The following is a 6823-nucleotide window of genomic DNA, read 5'->3' as shown; positions in this document are numbered from 1 at the left end:
TACAAACATACACACGCACACGTGACTAAGTTTTAGTACGCAGTACTATCCAATGGAGATACACCCAGTCCTGTGTAGTCCCAGTTCGGGGACTAAGGAGAAAACAGTGCACCCACTTGACTTCCCAACGAGTCTGCAAATACGCTGACTCACATACAACGTAGCAATTTGGTTTTCTCTCTTGGTCTTTATCCTCAAACGTCACTTCACCAAGATTAATAAAAACATTATAACGACAGCAAAAGTTCAGAATGTTCACTTCTGGATTGTTTTGGCGTCTTAAAGCGGGGTACCCATTGACATGATCAAATCGGGTCGCATCGAGTCGATTTATGCCGGTTTCACTGCATACGACGAATAGTTTGAGTGATATAAAAAAAAATTTTTTTTTTTAAAAGCGCATCGACATCATTCTTGTCATATAGCGCAGGGAAAAAGCCAGACAGAAACAACAGCTTGAAAGAAAAGAAGTAGGGTCTACCAGTGGTGCCCTCCAACCACCCCCTACTACGAATAAGCCCCTGCTGTGCGTCTTCAAATTTGATCTGGAAGTTAAAACAGAGAACATTTTTATCCCAGTAGACCCAAAGACTTGGTGCAAATGTCATATCCGGCACCAGCTGGCCTTCACAACACTGCCATTTCCTTCAATAATGGCTTTATGTGCCGACAGCCATATTATAGTCGACCCAACTTGTGTTGAGAACTCGCTTGAGGTGATCTTCGGTTCAGTTGATCTTTTTCTCGGTTCCCAGCACCTCTTCTCTTTTAAAAATTCCAACAATTAAAATGAACTTCGGAAGATTTAATCCCCCCCCCCCCCCCCCACCATCACCACGCCCACCCGACGACATCAACTCATCTATAGTTGACTGCATCGTAGTTGCTGAGTTGAGGGGTTCTTGAATGTCACAGACCTGAGAGATTTCAACAACTTTCTATCAGTATCAGCCTCTCCAAGTCACCACCGCCCATTATCGCATTCTGCGCGCGAACAAAGGATCTGACCTTGACATCGCAATGTCACGTGTCTGGTAGGCAAAATGCCTTGTGACTGCCTGTTCTCTCTCGCAGGATACGGCCCATAATATGACTTAGGTTCTTTTTTTTTAAAGTTTTATTGACAGGATCGACCGAATTGTGCCCACTTGGCAGTTCTCGCTGGGAAGTTCTAAGATTTAGTATTGGGTCCTCATACCCAACCCAGCGCGTCACCGGGTGGTGGAGAGGGGAAAGGCCTCCAGATATGGAGGTTAGCTGCTAAGCAGTCGAGAACCAAATGGGAGAAGGTCGTGGAGAGTAGAGGGGAACCCTGGTGGCACAAGTGCTTCAATAAATATATACCTCACACACTCGAAGAAGGGACCATCTTGGCGACGGGAGGCGCTCAATGTTAAAAACAATCAGGAAACGACAAATGCAGTTTTTGGGACACCTGAATAGACAAAGCGGTCTTGAACATCTAGCTCTCACTGGCAAAATTGAGGGCAAGCGAGGCAGGGGTAGGCCCAGAACAACATACTTAGGGAACCTAAACAAATGGGTAACAGGGAAAGATCAGGGAAATGTAGCGTTTTTGAGAGCATCCGAGCAAAGGAATGAAAGGAAAACCATGATCGCCGATGTCTGTCGCAGATCGGGGCACAGGATGATGATGGTGGTAGTTTTCGCCCCTTCAGGAGGGAAACTTTTGCTGGTCCCAGCTATATCGAATGAATCAAATGGGTAACTTGCACCGGGTATTGTGGCATTTAAGGCAAAGTTTTACGGCACTTGCAACACAATAAATGTGGCATACAGTGGCAAAGATTATACTAAAAAGTAACATACAAAGAAAAGGAGGAGAGACATGGGCGATATATGTCCGATAAGAAAGTAGGAGGAAACTACACCAAAGCATCCACCAACCACCCACTGAATAAAATTAAAATATCTTCTTCGCACACAATCAAATTCATCTCTCTCAAGGGCAAGGCCAAGAGCCTGACTACTATCATTTCTCCGACGGGACAACAATACACAAAGAAAGCTCCCAAAATACGAGACAAAAACTTCAGACTCCCCTTATGGGTCATCGACACCAGCTTTTTTCACGACTTTAATGATAAGTCACCTAAAATTAGTCAAAGGATAGAGCAATTTTTACGCCCCATAACAATAATTTACATTATTTTGAGGACAGGCTGCTTTGGCCTCCCTGTCAAGGCCAAACTGGGGTCAACGGAGTGGAATACAGAGTAAAGTAAGTACGTGCATCCTATCAACACGATCAGTTTATTTAAGAGGCTCAGTCTCCGATAGATCCGAGACAGATGTGATGAGAGCATTGAAAATCAATGAATGGTTGAAAACTCCACAAAAACGACCTGAGTTCAACCGAAAACGACCAGTCTGAAATTTGAACCCGGGCCACCTGCTCTTCAGGCCAGTTAGATACCAACTGAACGAACAAAGCACCCACGACATTCATCATTCCAGCAGAATGGCAATGACAGCGTAAAATGAACGCCGCAATCGAGCTACTGTCTTCTGCTTTGTTTGAGTAAAGAAATGCACGTCGACACAATAACGGTCATTTAGTGCAGGGGAAAAGGAGGACACACAGACAGACAGATACAACAGAGGGAAAGAAAAGAAATAAGACATATATCAGTGGCGCCCCCCACCCTCTCGCGTGTCTTCTGCGTGCAAAGGCAAAGAGCCGGGGGAAAAAATAAAAAAAATAATAATAATAAACCCCGCTTCACAGCGGCCGACTAATCTATGAGGTCGAGGAAAAAAAGTTTGAAGGTCAGTCATTGTTCTACAAATTTTTATACTTTTTTTAGCAACTGTACTTTCGAAACAACAAGACAAAGACTCTGTCGGAGAGACCGACTTTAGAGAGTGACAAGTGAAGAAATCCCCCCAAAAAAATCCCACAAGCTAATCTGAGTCGAGAGTTGAAGTGCGGTCTTATCAGTTGAGAAGACCACCACTTGCGCAACAAGTTGTATTTCGTCCCGGTACTATCAGCCGAAGAATAAACCCTAGAGATAACGTGCATTGTTGAGGTTTGTTTGTTGAGCAAAGAGAAGAAGATCGACACCATGAAGGAGTGAGACAGACAGAAACAACAGAGGAAAATATAAGAAGAAGCAGTATCTACCAGCGCAGTGCACCCTCCAACAGCCCGCTGGAAAGTCCCCCGACCACAATGGAGAGGACAAAGTACAAAACCAAGGTCTCACAAGGTTGTACAAGGTGGTCACTTAATAAGGTCATATGCAGAAGATTAGAGACAAGAAGGTAACAAACAAACATGAAGAAGGAGAGACCAGAACGATATATTATTATCATTTTAGAAGGGAAAGAAGGAGCAAACCTCACCACTGCACCCCCCCCCCCCGAATAAATCCCACCCAAAGTGAAAAAGTAAGAAAGACAAACAGAAGCAGAGGAGGGAAAGAGAAGCCTACGTTTGCCGCCCACCAACAACCCGCGGCGTTAAAATAATAGGCCCATGCCGACTACCTGGGCACGAGTTTAGTTTTAATAAGTGTTACGGTACTTGCAACACAACATGGTCATAGAAGTGACGAAGATAAGAGGTTTACAAAAGAGTAACACACAGAAAAATGGAGGATGAGGGATCAGGACGACAGATGTTTAATTATTAATAGGAAAGAAAGAACAAACCACACCAGAGCACCCGCCAACCACCCGCCAAGACACTAGACAAAACACAATCTTCTCGCTACTACATCGCACCCATTGCCCTACGAAGAGGTGTAACTCGTTCTAAATATTTTTTGTTAATTCATCGCATTACATATATTTGTTGTTTCAGTAAAAAGAACCACGTCGAAACGATAACGGTCATTTCGTGCAGGGAAAAGGCAAGACAGAAAATAAAACAGATGATAAGAAAAGGAGAACCATAAAAAAAAGAGGACCAGTTCAGAGGGTAAAACCTTTCTTATCTTTCCCACAATTTCAACAAAAACTTAGAAGAAATAAAATTCAATCAGGACGACAATACATTTGTATTTGTCAATCTGAAAAATGTACATCGGCATAGCAGAAAAATCTATCAAGTTTTGCATTTTTTTTTAGGTTCAACCAAAATTGAGTGAAAAGCAAAAATTTTCAAATAGTCATTATTAAAATGTGTTAATTGAAGAACAAATTCATACACAATTTATGTCGCCAAGTATACTGAAGGTAGCGGTGATAGGTGAAGTCTCCATAATGTGTTGAACATTTCTCGCCATACAAGCACTAGCTCCAATGCGCCACTGGAACTTTTGAAAAACCCCGTGGCATGTTTCTAGGTTGATTCTTTGGACCTCAAGTTCTACATTGAGTGTCAACTGTTTGTTTGCTTGCGGTTTGTTTCCATAGATTTTGTTTATCAAAAAAACAAGAAAGTTGTAGTTGAAGGGCCTCAAGTTGGGGGAGGTGTGGTGGCTATTTATTTGTCACTTTGTCAGCTTTTAGCTTGGCGTTCCCTAAACCTTTCTTGCAACTATACAAAGGCCACTCTCGACGTGTAAGCTGTTGCCTCGTCCCACTGGAACCACGCTGCTACGGTATAACACCTTTTCCTCCAAAAATTTCTCAGCACGGTGAGGTATTAATCTGATACGACTGTCATGGTTTTACTGTCCTTTTCTTCACACCCTGTAGCAGACCGGGGTTGTTTTTTTTTTGGGGGGGGAGGGGGGTTAGAAGTAAAACTTGGTGTTTTATCCCATTTTGGTTTCAATTTTTATAACTTCATATTTCTCAAGTACGTTGATTGATTTTCTTCATATTTACAAACTTAACACTACAACCACACCCCACACCCCCCACCCCCGCAAACAAAACAAAATACGTCTCGAGTCTATAAGAAATCGATTTAGAAAGAGTTTTACGGCTCTTACAGCACAAACAGATCATAGAGGTTTCAAAGAATAGAGGTATTACTACAGAGTAAAATACACAGAAAAGAAGGAGGACAAGTACTGTGACAGATGTTTTGATTGGAACGATGAGGCAAACCATACCTACACATACACATAATTTATCGCTGAGCAAGTTTAGTAAGAGTTTTACGGCACTTGCTACACAATAAGGTCAAATAAGAGCTGAAGAGTAGAGGTGTTACAAAAGAGCTACAAACAAAAAAAAGAAGGAGAGATCAGGATTATAGATGTTCGATAGGAAAGAAGGAGCAAACCACACCAGAGCACCCGCCAACCACTCATATCGCTGAATAAGTTCGTGAATGCAATATCGTCAACGTCATTCCATAATCACTCTAGTCAGTTTCTGGAGTTTTCCAGCTGAAGTTGGGGTTTTTTTTATAATAACATCAAGGGGCATCTTAAAAAACAATTCCGTTGTGCCACATCCTTTCCTTCCTAATTTTTATCTTAAAATTAACAAAATCCAAATAAATGGTTCCGATTTGAGTATTCTCTTTTTCTTTAATTATCTAAAAACAAGCAAAAAATAAATTAATGATCTCAGTACTTATGGAATGACGCTGGCGTAGTACAACAGAAGAGGTTAGACCACCCAAATAAATAATTAACACAAACAATATAAGCAGTGGTACGGTATGCTACAGCACACGTTTATGTTTGTATGAGTAAAGAGAAGCATATCGAAACAGCATTGGTCATTAAAAGCAGGAAAAAGCAAGATAGACAGAAACAAAAAAGAGAGAAAAATGTATGTTTGCAGCACATTTCCGCCTTTCTCCCCCCCCCAAACCATCCATAGTAAGCATTTAATACTTCTCCCGACACAATAAGGCCACTTAAGAGGCACAACCTCAGAATGAAAGTCTACCACCGACAGAACCAAGCTAAAAGAAGGAAGAGAACTGTGAATGATCAAATCAACCAACATTGAATGCTGCACTGGGGACATGAAGTAGAATGGCCAGTATTACAGCTGAGAATTATTTTTTGCAAGGCAAAGGTTATAGGTTCAGATCAAAGTTTCAAAGGTATTGCAACAGCACTTTGACACTCGTTCAGTTTTATCGCAGACTGAATAACATAAAAAGAGGATGCCATACTGCGAAAGAACAGACTGCGCAGAGAAGGAGAGAAGGGTCACAAAAACTTGCTCATAACACAAGACTAAGAGAGATACTTCATATAAACCAGTCTTAAAAACACATTGGAATAACTATAATCAAATTCTAAAGAGAAGATAACAAATTTTTGGTGACCAATAAATTAAAAAATCATTCTTCTTAAAGAATGCAGCTCCTTCAAACAGTCTGAAGAATCCACACTGCAAAATGAAATCCTACTAGAAATGAATGTAAAAAAACATTCCCTTTGGATAGGCACGATAAAGACACATTTTTCTACACACATACATGTGCCATGCTCCTTTGGTACAAAATCTCACATCTTTAACTAAAGCTTTCAATTCTAAGGAACCCTTAAAGACTCCAATATATTATATGAAAAAACAAATTCAAAACTCATACAATAAAGTATCTATTTTTCATTTGCCTTGACCATGACAGTCTTGTTCCATGGATATCTATGAAGTGTCTATGAAGACTTTAAGAGTTCTATCAGTACTTACTCCAAGATGGACATGTAACAAAGAAAAATCTTTCAACAAACTGAACTCCACAATTGTAAAAGTCGTGCAACTCGATACAAAATTAGTAAACACGTCAAAACAAGACATTTGATAAAATATGATAAAGAATTACAGTGCCAACATGTCAATACAAACATGTCAACAAAGGTCAATATGTTCTCAAGACCTTTGATTTCATCCAACTAATCAGGGACAACTTCACCAGCAGGAACTTCACGCCACAACT

This window comes from Aplysia californica, unplaced genomic scaffold, assembly GCF_000002075.1.
Source record: "Aplysia californica isolate F4 #8 unplaced genomic scaffold, AplCal3.0 scaffold00134, whole genome shotgun sequence".
Taxonomy (NCBI): Eukaryota; Metazoa; Mollusca; class Gastropoda; order Aplysiida; family Aplysiidae; genus Aplysia; species Aplysia californica.
Note: the sequence above shows the minus strand (reverse complement) of the source record.